Here is a 15,759-nt window from a genome sequence, read left to right on the forward strand (position 1 = left end):
AAAACGAATACACTTCCGCTATGTGTTCGCAGGGGTTGGAAAATATGCTAATAAAAGAGAACGAGTGCACCCCTAAAATGGAGGTTGTTGTGTGTTACGTATCTTATGCTCTGCTATGTATTCATAGTCTCAGTGTAATTTCTGCTATGTTAAAATGGGTGTTGGAAAATAAGCCATACTCTTGTATTAGCTCTGCTATGTTAAAATAAGGGTTGGAAAATATGCTCATAAAAGAGAACGAATACACCCTTGCTATGTTACGTATTCTTATGTGCTCTTCTATGCGTTCGTAATCTTATGTTAAAATAGGGGTTGAAAAATATGCTCATAAAAGAGAACGAGTACACCCTTGTTATGTTACGTGTTATCTGATCTGCTGTGTGTTACGTAGTCTTGTGTGTTATCTGCTTTGCTATGTGTTCGTAATCTTATGTGTTATCTCCTATGTTAAAATAGGGGTTGAAAAATATGCTCATAAAAGAGAACGAGTACACCATTGTTATGTTACGTACTCTTATGTGTTATCTCCTCCGCTGTATGTTACGTACTCTTATGTGTTATCTGCTTTGCTATGTGTTCGTAGGGGGTGGAAAATATGCTCATAAAAGGGAACGAGTTCACTCCCTAAAAAGTGTTCATAAAAGGGAATGAGTACACCCCATTAAAAGTGCTCATAAAATGGAACAAATACACCCCTAACATGGAGGTCGTAAAAGATCGTGAGCTGACGGGGCTTGGGTCATAGCGTATCGTGAGACAGTGGAAAATTGAGTCCTTGCTCTGAGGAGACCATGGAAAAAAGGCGATTTTTCAGCTACCGGGGGTCAAGTGACCCCCATCTACTCACATAATTCGAATTTAACTGCAAGTATCGCCTATACGCAGACGACATTCAAATGTATATCTCAGGTCAACCCAAAACCTTTGCAATTGAATTCAAGAAGTGTATAATGATTTACAACGCATTTACTTGTGGTGAAATCAAATAGGTTAACCATAAAACCAGTTAGATCGAGGTCCATTTGTGCTCCTCTAAATGATTTATACAAATCCACCGATCGAATATACCATCATTACAGACAAATCGAACAATTATTCCATTTTCCGAAACTGTTATAGATTTCCGGGTAACAATAGATTGACGTCTTGAGTAGAAATCTCACATTAACGCTCTACGTAAGATAGCATTCTGGTCTTTGCAATCACTCACTATACTAAAAAAAATTCTACCCACTAAAAGAAAAGTAATATTTCAAATATTCTCTAATATTTCTTCACCTTGATTATTGTGATGTAGTTTTATCAGACTTAAAGGAAGAATTACGTACTGCGTTTGCATCGTATCCATAACGCCTGTATGCGGTTTGTTTACGATGTCAAATGATCAAATCTTTTAACATCATACTACAGAAAGTTGGACCTTTTGAAACTTTCCGGTAAACGATATTTGAATTGACTACAACATGGCTAACAAAATGAAAAATTAGCCACCGTTTGCAAACGTATCCAAATGTCAGTATGCGGTTTGTTTATAATCTCAAACGATCAAATCTTTTAACACCATACTACAGAAAGCTGGATTTTTTGAAGCTTGCCGATAGACGATTATTGAATTGACTAGAACCAGGCTAAGAACATGAAAAATTAGCATATCGTTTGCAAACATTTCCAAAATGCCTGCATATGGTTTGTTTATAATCTCAAATTATCAAATCTTTTTAACACCATACTAAAGAAAGCTTGGCGTTTTGAGACTAGCTGATATACAACATTTAAATCGACTCACACTTCTCTTTAAGACTTTGCGACTTGAACCGTTTTTCAAACTATTTTAACGTTTACAATCAGTAAATGCCCACCACGTTCACGATTTAAGATCAGGTGTAAATAAACGCCTTTCTCTTCCCTTAATTTCGTCAAAAAATTACATGAATTCATTCTATTGCCCATATATGGAATTGCCTTACATCCCACACAATATATCTCAATCAATAATTATATTTAAGAACTCTTTTGAACAGACTCTTTATTAGTCTATCAACGCTTACTAAATGTATGCGAATATATTATGCGATTAATCGTAGTAATATATGTGCGTATGTAATGTGATGCTATTGTGTGTGTGTGTGTGATTAGCAATCTTTCATATTTTATACACATTGGATTAATATTATTTTATTATAAATCATTATCATTGCATGGTTCAATGGGAGACAAGACATGTAAAATACCCTTAACTTTGCCATGTAAAATAAGGTGAATTAAATAAAATCTTGCATAAATAGATCATTGCCATTGCATATTTGAGCATTGAAAATAAATATTGCAGCAATATTTTATATAGCTGTAAGTGCGAATAACATCTTTTTGTTAACGTTACCGGAAATTGTAGAAATTTAATTATTATTTCATTCATATTAATCTTTAAATAATAAACAAAAGTCACCAAACTTAGACCTTTAAATATTTTGAAAAACGATTGCTAGATTCAGCTCAGAATAAGTTGCAAATTTTAGTATTATTGTATTATACGATCATTTTTAATCTTAATTGTTACACTTGGATTTGTTACGTCATATATTTGTTAAGTTAAATCTATCCACATTATTAAATTTATTTATTGTTAGATGAATAATATATAAATGTTAACTGATCTTACAGTAAAATATTACAAAATTTAATAATCTTCCAATGGCTTACACAAATCTTAATTATGCGTTAACAATTCTATAAGAATGCATTTTATGTAGTTCAGTATTATATAAATCATACCTTTGAATTTTTTATTGGAGGTTCAACTATTATAAGGCTTATCATCATTTTATATTGGATTCCATGTACACCTACACTCGTGTCACTGAAAAAGCAAGAGTTAAGTGACAGAACACTGTAACATACACCCAAAATAACTACGTCTACAAATTACAGCACAGAGATTTCATGATGTCTCTACTAATAGTTGGGAATGTAACTGTGGAGTGTATGTATTATTGAACATGCTATATGACTGTTATTATCGTAAATACAAATTGTACATGCACTCTTTTTGGTGAAAGAAACTGAATAGTACGATTTACAGCGGACTATTGTACCCTGAAGAAACTGTATAGTACATAACTTATTTTAAAATTGCAATTTCAATGTTTTACTATTTTTCTTAACATGTTTTCTATTGACATATCTAGTCTATCATTATGTGAAAGAGTCCAATCTATGAAATTATAATATGAATTCTGACATATTCAAAAATTATAACTAACTAACTAACTAACTAACGAAGATGTGGTAGATCTAAAGAAAATTCTTTGCTTTCTTATTGTAACTACTGATAATATCTGATTGAAATTTACTATACATTTAGTTAGTCAGTAAAACTAAAATCACGTTCGTGTTCACTACTTTTATTTCAGAAACTTTACTACAATTGTAAATAATATACGAAACAAATATAACACTACAGTACATAAGACACATGCTTAGACTAAATCATATCTTTGAAATGTACGATATGACTGAAAGACAATCGTGGTTGACTTTAATGTCCAATATTTTTCATCAACTTCATCTTCGCGAAAATTTAGTTCTCTTTCGATAATTCTAATATCATTTAAACGAGTAAATTAAGATCTGCATGCAATAACAAATTATTATATATAATTCATGGTCAATCGAGTGCTATCTTGAAAAACAACAAAATAAAGAGTGATCATTTCCACTCCTGAATTTCTTCTAATTTGAGAAAATTCATATTTCGCTTCGTTGTTATTCTTATATATTCTTTGTTATGCCTTAATACTAAAAAAATATTAACTTTGTGTAATGAGGATGGCGAGTACTGAAAATGTATAGTTAACAAGTGTCCTATTTTATTCTGTTAAGGCTGTATCCAATACATGGAATGCGATAGGATTTCATTATATAATAACATGGCATATTTCTTTCCAAAATATTGTGAAAACTATTTGTTTCACAGAGTTCAAAATTATGTTTGTTTGTATTAATATTGCATGTTCAGTTTTACTTATTCTTGCTGAGGTGATATTAGAGTGTGCTAAACAAAAATATTTTTTTCCATTTAAAATTTGTTTGAGTTTTAGTCTACATTTTGCAATACCTCAGAACAGCATATAAAATTTTAACCAGATAGGTTTCCTTCATTCTCTGCCCCCAGCTAGCTCACGTGCGTGAACTTCAGGGTTGTTCCCGGCGAAAACGAAACCGATCGAATGCAGTTTGATAGCAGAGAAGAGCACAGTCTGTTTTGTCTCTCTTCATAGTTCGTCAAGATTTCGTTGATTCTACGTAAACATCTCCGCGAATAGTTACCTGTAGAGGCATATTAGAGCTAACGACGTACGAAAGTTTCAGAAAATCTATCTGAAAGCAAGCGAGAAAAATCTGTTCATCTTATAAAATTAGTTTCGAACAGTATAGCGTAGAGCAAACTCACTTATTTGTTGCATCAGCTGACAAAACTTTACATATAGATCAAAAGGAAGTCTTAGGAGAAACAGACGATATACTAAATTGTGGTACTTACTGTCTGTTAGGTATATTCGAATGAAAATTGGCAAACAATTCCAGAAATGAGTAAAAATAAATAACCGTCCGTATGATTCTTTTACTACATATATTGTATTTACATATCTGCATTTTGAATGTCATCGAGAACCAATTTTTTTCTTTTTTTAAAAAAAAAATCAAACTTGAGATTACAGGGGCCTATGTCTCGAGACTGCTAGTTTTGTAATACAAGTGAGAAACGTTTCAAAATCAAGATTATACACTTGTACTGTACACCACTCCACAAAACTTAAGCCACTTTAAGAAAGTGGCAGAAAATAAAACGACACGACCACTGCACCAAATATAACGAACAAACAGACAATCCAGATGCGCAATGCAACACAAGTGAAGACGAACAATGCAGTTAGGATCTACAGAGTGACCAAAAAGTGCAGCACAACAATACCGCAACAAGTGAAGCTGGATTATGCGAGGGCATAGGCAGTCAATATGGCGTGTAACCACCACCAACAGCTTACAGGCACGACATCTGGACTCCATGCTGCAAATCAGAGTGTTGATTTAGTCTTGCGGCAGATGGCACGACTCCTCCAGGAGAGCCGTTTGCAGGTCAGGGAGAGTGAGTGCTGGTGAACTGCACTGCGCTATTCGCTGTCCAAGAGCATCCCACAAATGCTTGATGGGTTTCAAGACCGGCGAATATGGAGTTCATGCAATACGCCTAATGTCTTCGCTCTCCAGATACTGCTACACAAGATCTGCACGGTGTGGGCAGGCATTGTCATCTATGAACAGGACGTCTGGGCCAAATGCTCCGCGGATATTGCGTACATGTGTATTGAGAATTTCATTCCGGTACCGCTGTGCTGCCAAAGTGTCATGTTGCGCAATATGGAGGTCAGTTTTCCCACCCAACATAATTCCGCCCACACCATAATGGAACCACCGCCATAGGACGGCCGTTCAGCAATGAAGTTTGGATGATAGTGTGTTCCTGGCTCTCTCCACACTAAAGTCCGACCAGAATCTGACGACAGGCTGAATCTAGACTCATCGGAGAACATGAAAAGCGCCCACTAGTGTTCTCCCCATGCAACATTTTCCTGACACCATGTGTAACGCACACGTTTGTGCTCCAGTTTCAATGGCATACACAGCAAAGGCCTTCTTGCATACAGACCTGCTCTATTGAGCCGCCGACGAACAGTTTCACGACTCACGCGTTGTCCTGTAGCCTGAAACAACTCATTGGCCAGTTGAGAGCATGAATCTTGACGGTTGTGAGAAATTGTGAGAAATCGACGGCCGACGTCTTCTTCGGACGGTCCCCTCCATGACGTCTACTGACTTCACCTCCATTTTGGAAGCAACTCCATAGCCTCGACGCAGCACTTTTGTTCACGTTGAAATCCTACGCCACTTCCACTTGCGATCGGTCCAATTCCAACCGCCGAATTATTCGCTCGCGGTCAAAGTCACTCAAATGTCACCTGCCAGTCATTGCAAGGTGTGTACCCCACACAAGAACCACTAACTAAATGCGTGGAGCCTCGGAGACTACTGAGCTGTGGTGTAGGCCTCATATCATAAGTTGTTCATCGCGCTTGCAACGGTGCTGCTTATGCGATAGAGTGGGTGCCGCCTTGCCTATGTGTCTCTGTGTATGGGCATTCCTCTAACCAGTGTTGAATGGGCCCCACACGTCACTTATAATACGTTCTCTCGGGTTGCTTAAGTTTTGTGGAGCAGTGTATAACTGAAAATCGGAAAACTAAAAATGTCAGTAATGCACTTAGAAAAGAAGTTTACCATTATTCTAGTATTTTTACTTCATGACATTTGATGGATTCTCAAAAAAAAATTACATGACTAGTAGTTTTATGAAATAGACCGCTGCTGTGTTAGACACACGCACAGAAGTGAAGAGTAATTTAAGTGTTTATAATTAATATTTATCTTTGAAAACTAAATGTCAGATGGAGCTAAAAGGACTATTTATACCGAAACATTAACAACAAAGGCATGGAAATGAGGAAGTCAGGGAAAGCATATGTGGTTAGTACATCATCCCGATGATAGTCCCCCTGCTGGTACAGAAGAAGATCGAGGGTGAACATTAACAATAATAAAAAATGCTTCCTGATATCACTTATCGATTTTGCTCTACGGAGCTATGGATTTGGTTTTAGTTTGATTTCAGTTTAGCGTCCCGTTGGGCAGCGAGGCTATATGAAACGTTAAATTACAACTTCACGTGGAATACAAACCGAACGAGTTCCCGCCGGGAATCGAACCCGTGTCTCCCACACCGAAGACGTGTATGCTATCCACATAGCCTCGAGGGCTATGTGGATATTGATATTGATAACGGAAGAGTGAATTTTTTTCCCATTTCTGGCTTCAGTAGAGAGATACAGGTGAAGATGGTAGTTTTCTTGATATGCTGAATCAAATTTCGCAAACTGTCACTATTTATTACCCATTTAGTTTTATGGCGATCTATGTCAAAACTGAAACCGGTTTATTTCTACCACTTCTGATTTGAATACAGGGTTAACGGAACAATGAGAACTTCTTCTTGAGACGCTGTATCAGGGTCGAATTAAGGACGGACCTCTGGGAGGAACGGTGGATTGTAATACTGCTAGTTAGAGCTACTTTTAAGTTCCAAACTCTCGGATGAGTTTATTTATCCATAAAATAAGAAGGTTTCCTCTTCTGTGGGGCGGCGATCGGTCCGATCGCCTCCTTGGATCCGTTCCTGCGTTGTGTGAAATCCCAAAACCTTCTCGAGCTCTCTGACAGTTTTTACTCTATGTAAATCAATATTGAACCCGGAAATAGTAGTAAATTTCTAACACTTCCTTTTTAATATTGAGATTAGTGTAGAGATAGTAAATTTTGTAAATTTTCTTGACGCTGAAACGTTTCCCGAAATCCTTTGGTCGCTAGCTATTTCCATTTTATATTTATGATCATTAATGTTGAAGCTGTTTGTGGTTGATTTTTATCACTTACGGTTTAAATAAAAGTCTGTTGACGAGACGGACACGGAACCTATTCTTGGGGTGCTGAATGGATTCCAGAAAACTGCGTCTCGATATATCTGATCTTCGTTGCTATATGAAAAACAATATTGAAACCGAAAGTAGTAGTAAATTTCTATCAGTTACGGTTTCGATACAGAGATAGGAGTAGAAATGGTACATTTTGTAGAGACGTTGAATCAATTTCCTAAAAACGCTTGTTGCTGGTTACTATGATTTATGTTTTGTAAGTATTCGATCTGTATCACCTCATTATTTGAGATCCAAAACTTGGGTGAATAGTGATGGAATTAGTGATTGGGGGAATCGAGAAATTTCTCGTCTCGAAAACGAGACGATAATTGTTGTGTTTTTTTTCTTTTGCCTACCTTGAATTTAACATAGTAAAAGGGTGCAATATCCATTTTTTTTCGTTACACCAGAGTGAAGTATTTTCCAGTATAAACTGCCTAGGAACTTGTAGAGATGTTAGTTTCAAATGCAAATTAAGAAGTATCTCTTGTACTTTCATTCAAGAGGTCAATCCTTTGGAACTTCGTTCGACAATATGACTACAGTTACTAACATGCTAGGTGTTCTTATTACCGTGATAATTCAGATTTGAACTTCCTATAAAGTATTTCTGTTTTAATATACATTCCAATGTTATCCAAACTAGTGGCGTACTCATTATCTTGTTTTGGGGGGTTTGAGAACCAGTAAGAAACATCGACGTCGAACATATGATGCGAAAACGTAATAATAAAATTATTTCGGGAGATATTGGCTCGATAACTCCTAAATACGCCACTGATCATTTATTAATATTTTAGTGCATAAATGCAAGTTATCCTTCATAATTTTACACGGGGTTTGGACGTCCGTGCCTATCTCGATAGGATATTTCCTGGGCGATGGATTGGTCGTGATGGACCATTAGACTTCTTTTTATGGGGTTATGTCAAGGATGAGGTCTACCGAACACGTGTACAAGATCTTGAAACCCTGCAGCAACGTATAACCACAGTCGTTGCATCGATCCCTCCAGTGATGTTGGCTAATGTGTGGATGGAAATTGAATATCGCCTAGATGTGCTACGTGCTACCAAGGGTGCTCATGTGGAAGTGTACTGATGTGACCAAAACTTTTATAGTTTATAAACAATTCAACACCAGTTTCATATTTCTATCTTATTTCTAGCCTGAGTTATCAATTTCTGTAATCAGGGAAGGACTTCTCGGACATCCTGTACTAAATCCATATGTTCATTGCATTGTTCACATAGAACAATATCATGGAGATAAAACAAACTTTTAGTTTTCTATCTCATTTACATGAGTTACTCGTTATCCGCCTACCTAAATAAGTTCTTCGTTTGTAAGTTAACAGGATTTATTCTTAAATTTTCCAAAAAATAAAAAAGTGGCCTCATCATTTTGTTATCTTTCTTTATTTAATTACATCATATGGTAAGAGTAAAATTTGAAGATGAAATTTCGACGTAAGTGTTATATTAATGAGCCCGCAACTAACTACTTACCTATCTTTCTTTTCCTCTTTTAAGAATTAATAAAATCACTTGTGTTGTGTCTTGTAATTTACTTATAATTATTATTAATATTTTGCAAGTGTGCAGTGAATATTTTAAATATATATTTTAAACATTCTATACAGAAGAAATAGCTACAGTAAGATTTGGTCCCTCGAGATATCCGGGAGGAAGTTCTATCCCGCGAAGATCTGGCCATGCCAGATTTCGTCCAGCAGTATTTTGGTCGAGCGAGATTTTGGTTGCAATGTTTCACCGGAAATAGTCAGAAAATCAAGTATTAACTAGTTGCATTGAATAGTCAACTACAAAATAGAATTATGCACGATTCTGGATATATGGACCAATATAGCTTTCTGTGGATATTTTTTATTGATTTTGTTCAACTTTTGATCATTCCATTTTGCGACAAGGCCATTACTTTTCATGTGTGAGCCAGATTTGATTGATATTTTGATAAGATTTCTCAGAGAAAAATAATAATTCCACTTTGCGACCAATAGGTAATTGTATATATAAATCAGGAGAGTAGAGGTGATATATATATATATATATATATATATATATATATATATATATTGCCAGGTATTTTTCTCTAAAATTATGAAGTGTATTACTTAGGCAAAACAAGAACAAACACATCTTTGTTCAAAAGTGACGTCATTGCAGCAGATTCCCAGGAAGTAACGCAACGTTGGTTAGGGAAGCAGAGTCAAAATACTATATAGCACACATTCCTACAACCATACACACACACACACACACATATATTATATATATATATATATATATAATTCTCTGTAAGTCACGTTTTCAGACAGAATCAAACACAAATATTTCATTTGTTTAACCTTGGAATACCAGTATCTGCTCCAAGTGATCTTATTTTAAAGTTATAAGTTTTATTTTTTAAAGTAACATTCCTTATTATGGAATGAAAAATATTGATAATAAAGATTTTACAATAATGTTGTGTTCCCTCTGTCGTATCTCTTTTTTTCGCCTCGCAAGGATCAAGATTTAGGATCAAAAATGGTTGAAAAATGAAAAGAGGGAAAGTACACCCTGATTGATAAGTCTTATTATAAAATACAACTAAAAAGATGTATAAGTAGATAACGTTATCTCATTTCTGACAGCGACCACTCTTGCCTCCCGCAAGCCTTTCCTTTTTCGTATCATATAACCAGATTGTCAACTAAGATAACTTTGAAGATGTTTATTCTCCATATTATTAGATGAACGACCTATTCTCGTTTCGTAACTTATTTCCCTCCCTGGTGTGAATGGATCAGAATAGTGTGTCTATTTGTTCACCTCCACGTGCAGGAAATGAAACCCCGGTGGTTATCCAATACCTGAGTTTGTGTATATAAAATTATGCTGTTTCCAGCTTTGTCACATTTCACTATAAAAGGTAATATTAATGAACTATAAGAGCTAGTTTAACAATAAATAAGTTAACATGCTGTAATTAGTTTAGATTAACATCTGGAGAAATTTTGAATGCCTAAAAAATATTTTTTATAATATTTTGGAAAGATGTTCACCATGATATTCTATAGAGACTGATATGATTTCAGTAAAACGTTAGACGCGGCCTTAACAACAAGTACAATTTTAAGTACTACCTTTCAGTATTTATGGTGCAATAGTTAAGTGTATTAATTATAAACTTGCTTTACCTGATAGAACTGTTAAAAGCACTATTGTAAGCGGAACACATCCCTACTTCAGTGAAGTGAATTGAGTCAAACCTCCTCATCTTTCCATGAACTGCTGCGTGCGTTTGTTTGTTTTGAAGAATCTATAAATTATTAATACTAATGTGTTATTGGTACATAATTAAGAAAGTGAAAAGCTAATTACATTTCCTTTTAATTATATGATATTAATTGGAAATTATTTACAGTACTCTCACAAGCTCATTCGTGTCAGGAGAATGTTAAAGTATATTTATCACATACAACAGCCACAAAAGTAGTTTGATACTGAACTGAAGTCAGCGATGTCCTTAATCTTTTTATATCTGATTGAGAAGAATGGAGAGACCCGTCATTCGAAAAGAAGGTATAGCATGTAGCTAAAAATCGTAATATAAACAATATTGTAGTTTCATTCCAGGGAACGAATGATTTAAAAAATATTTTAGAGAAAAACAATCTTCTATATTATTCAATGACTAAAGAAAGCTATTACTAAATTCACAAAGCAAATTTTGTAGTCTTATATATAAAACAAATAGCATAATTTTAATACTTTGCAAATACATTACTTCCTTTCTTATCGTCATATACGTATATTACTCTAAGTGAAACACAAAAAGATAATTGATCAGAAATTTCAATTGTGTGCTAGTTGAAAGAAATTAAACACTAAAATATCTAGCCCACGTTTGCAGATTTTAAAGTTCTTCAACTACCACACGGGGTAAATGAATATGTAGAAATTGTTAATATAGACCGTAAGTATTAAACACATTATCTAGTGTTATCGTTAGAAATTGGACTAATTTTAAAATGCAATGTTATTGTTAAGGGGAGTTCGTTTCTGACACTAAAATAATTTGCTAGTTGAAACAGGTATCTAAGAAACAAGGGTAATCAGAAGGAAATAGGAAACAAATGCCTACAGATATATTCTTAAGAAGCGAATAAATCACTACATATCACATTCCAAGAAATATAGTCAATGCCAAATCATTGGTTTTCAATATTGTCCACCCTTACAGGTTGGGAAGGTTGTAGCATAGTCTGTGATGGAATTGATATGGAAACAACCTTACATCTAATCATAGGTTTCATGATTTGAACTCAGTACTAGCCAGTACACTTTTGGACCTTAGAACTGACTGTGCTTAAGGAATTTCCCTCGGAGTTGTTTTCTGTTCTTCTATAGCTCTCCACTCATTATCATCACTTATTCCGCCGTCCCTATAAACGATCTTGGATGTTGACTATAATTATTAAACATTTCGTACACACGAAAATTTAATAAAAATAACATAAACGCATAACATTAAGCCATTTCAATTAATATTCATGTAATTTAAATTTTGAGAGATACTTCATAAAGCAGGGAAGTGCAGATGGAAACAGAGAAATAGAATAGTTAACTAACTATAGCATTTTTAACGGAATATGTTTACAAAACAATCGATATAACACAAAAGAATTGCAAAAGTAAGCAAATTTAATAAATGATATGGTAACCACATTATGAGTGTGAAAGACAGGATCATAAAAGAGTTGAGCAGAAGTGATATAATAATAATAATAATAATAATAATAATAATAATAATAATAATAATAATAATAATAATAATAATAGTGGTAATAACCAAGAGATTGCTTGGAAATGAGAATGATAACATTCTCTAAACGTCGTACACTATAAAATTTGAGTACAATCGGACTACCATCTTTAATATCGTATTTCGAACACGGAGTGAACTTTGCTTAGAATGGCAAATCGCAAATATCAGAAAAAAATATTTGTATTTAGGAAAATTAATAGAAATTTTGTTTAACTCCCTCACTAAACATAACTCTTGTCTTTCTTATGAATATTGTGTTTCTTAGTGTCGAAAACAATTATGTCTATACAACCTGAATGTTCCTGGTGTGAAGTCAACTTTATATCAACGAGAGATATGTGTGAAAGGTTCAGGTGACAGGGCACAAGGCTGCAAAATAGGTCATTTATTCTTCATGAGTTTTTCATGTACATATATATACAGGGTAGTAATGAACCCACAAACTGTGAGAGGTGATTCCTCCCATCAGAATAAGAGAAAAAAGTGCATATGTACCTGTAGGGAAAAGTGCATAGTTTCGGAGCAAGGGGTGTTCAAAATTAAAAATCCCCAAATTTCAAGAGGCTATATATTGAATTCGAGAAACTGTGGATGGTGGTCCTTATCAGCGTAAAAGAAGTTATGCATACGCAGTCAAGAAATCCACATTTCATTAATGTTCAATTTGCTTACAGGGTATTCCCTGACATGTACTCAACCGAATTTCTAGATATGCTCTGACATTATGATTGGTTCAAGGTAGGCCAATGATAAATGTCGACAGCAGTGAACACGGAATCCTTTGGCGATGTCGGAAGTGCTAAGGGATCGTCAGCAGCAGGGACTCTTGTACTCGTTAAAACATATACTGAGATGGTTTCTTCCACGCTTATAAGTGAAGAGAACATGAGATATACCACAACGAAATACATCGCATGAAACGTTATTCTGAACACACACAAAAAGCATGGATCTGCCGGTTTCTAACATTTCCGACTTCCCTCCGAAGCATTGAATGTCCATTATTGTCAACGGTTACTTCCTGCCTACTTTGGACCCTCATTGACATCTGGGTATATCTCAAATCTCTATTGAGAGCATATCTGATAATTACACCATGTAGGGAATAACCTGTATATAAATTGAAAATTGACGAAATACGCACTTTTGGATTATGAATCAGTGGCTTCCTTTACGCTGATAAGGACCACTATTCACAGTTTCTCGAGTTCGAAATAGAGCCAATTGAGATTTATCTTTTTCGCGATTTTGGACTGCCTTTGCTCTGAAAATAATCACTCTTGCCCACAGGTCCCTATGAACGTTTTATCTTACTTAACGTGAGGAATCACCTCTTACAGTTTGGCGCTCTGGTTCATTAATAACCTTTGGGGGCGCGATGGCACAGTGGTAGAGCGTTCACCTCCGGTGCTTGGGGTCTGTGATTCGATCCTAGCTCGCGCCGTGTGAATTTTGTGGTGAACAAACACCGTACCTGTGGGTTTTCTTGGGGTTCTCCCGTTTCCTCCCACTTTCTTCATTACACCATTTCATTCATTTCTCATTTTCACCGTCTCCTTTAGCCTAACCGGCATAACCGTGGGACATAAAACTTATATATATATATATATATATATGGTTGATTCATTCGTGTGCCACTTTCATTTGTACACTAAGGAAAAGTGTTAGGAGGTAAAACTGGGAATTTGGTGTAACTTTAGACGACGGAAATAACTTTATTTAGCCATGGAAGCATGTCACTGGTACTAAACATTGAAGAGATATAGGGTCAAATGTCAAATTTCGATTTTCTTCCTTTTGGGACTGTAATGGTAAATGCCGAAAGAGCCTGAAAAAAACGTAAATCGAGGTGATAACAAAGAAAAAGCTTTATTGTATGATTCTACGTCGCAAGCTAGCAAAATATGCATCATCAAGTGTCAACGTCAGAGGCCATGGTAAGATCAAGGTCACAGGTCACCTTGAGAAGCCATTTGAATACGCTGAAAACAACGCAATGTCCGTATCAAATCATGTTAAGCATCAAAATGAAACAGCAGAGTAAGCAAGGAACACTCAATAGTAGTATGAGGTCAAAGGTCATAGGCAAATACAAGGTCAAAAGTCGACCACAAAAATAAAATCCTTGCTTGGAAAACAGAAGTTGTTGTAATAAAAAATCATGTTGAAGGACGAAAGACAAGAGTTGAAGAATCAAGTTCAGCATCTCCGTTTGGCGTACTGTAAAGTTGGAAGCGTGATGATCGAGTTATAGACTGAATAGCACCATGGGGGCATTGACAATAGTAGGTGTGTCTGCCTCAGCCGCTGATAGAGAACACAATTTGTGCATAGTCTTAGAGATGTCAATCGTGTTAACATTAATCAGTGAAGTGCAGTTAATATCAGATTAGGACAAACCTTGAGAGATACATTTTGTGTCAAAACTCCAAGTGTTTCGCTTTATTAGTTGGTTTGTTCGTAACTCAACAAAGTGCGTATTCACAATGAATTCTTTATCGACAGAACAACGAGCAGGTTTACTGTAGTGGTAAATTGCCTTCAGCTACACGACGAAGAGCTCATGCAGAGTGGAACGTTGTCATAAGGAACGCCAAGCTATATCGTCTCTATAAACAGTTTCGCAGTAACTCCTTCCATACAATTGACTTATTGCCGAGGAAAAGGGCCGGCAGGCTCGCAACATAACAACTGCAAGGAAGAAAAGGGAAGCAGCTATAGCTATTCTTCAATCTCCTCAAAATTATCTGACCCGTCGTAATCTTACAGTTCGTCTTAATAACTCAACCTTAAGAAAACTGTTAAAAACAAAGGAATTAAAACTGTACAAAATCAGGGAAGTTCAGGAACTGCGAAAATAAGACTACGGTGAGTGTATGTTCTTTTGTAATTGGTTCATTGATGAGTTGAACTAAATTCCCATGATCTTATTCCAATTGCTTGTGACAGGTGAAGCAGAAAAAAATTGTTAATGGTTCCGCTTCGTCTTCTCGTGTTTGATACTGCGCTCATTTTCAACCACGTGTTCCATTAATCAGATTGGTGTAATGGTGTGGATGGGTATCCCAACAACGCAAGTCGTTGGTCCCTCCTTCTACGACGTGTATGTGACACAAGCATCTTATCGGCGTATGTTGTGAGTTTCTTTTCCCGGAGTTGGATCCTCTGAATATGAATGAGAATGATGAAATTTTGGTATCAGCAAGATAGTGTTCCTGCGCATCGTACGAATGCCTTTTGAGGGAACAGTTTGGACAGCAAGTTGAAAGTTATGAGAAGTTGAGTGCAATGGTCACCAAGGAGTCCCGACTTGTCGCCGTGACTTTTTTCTTTGGGGGTT

This window comes from Thermobia domestica, chromosome 14 (assembly GCF_964235325.1).
Source record: "Thermobia domestica chromosome 14, izTheDome1.hap1.1, whole genome shotgun sequence".
Classification (NCBI taxonomy): Eukaryota; Metazoa; Arthropoda; class Insecta; order Zygentoma; family Lepismatidae; genus Thermobia; species Thermobia domestica.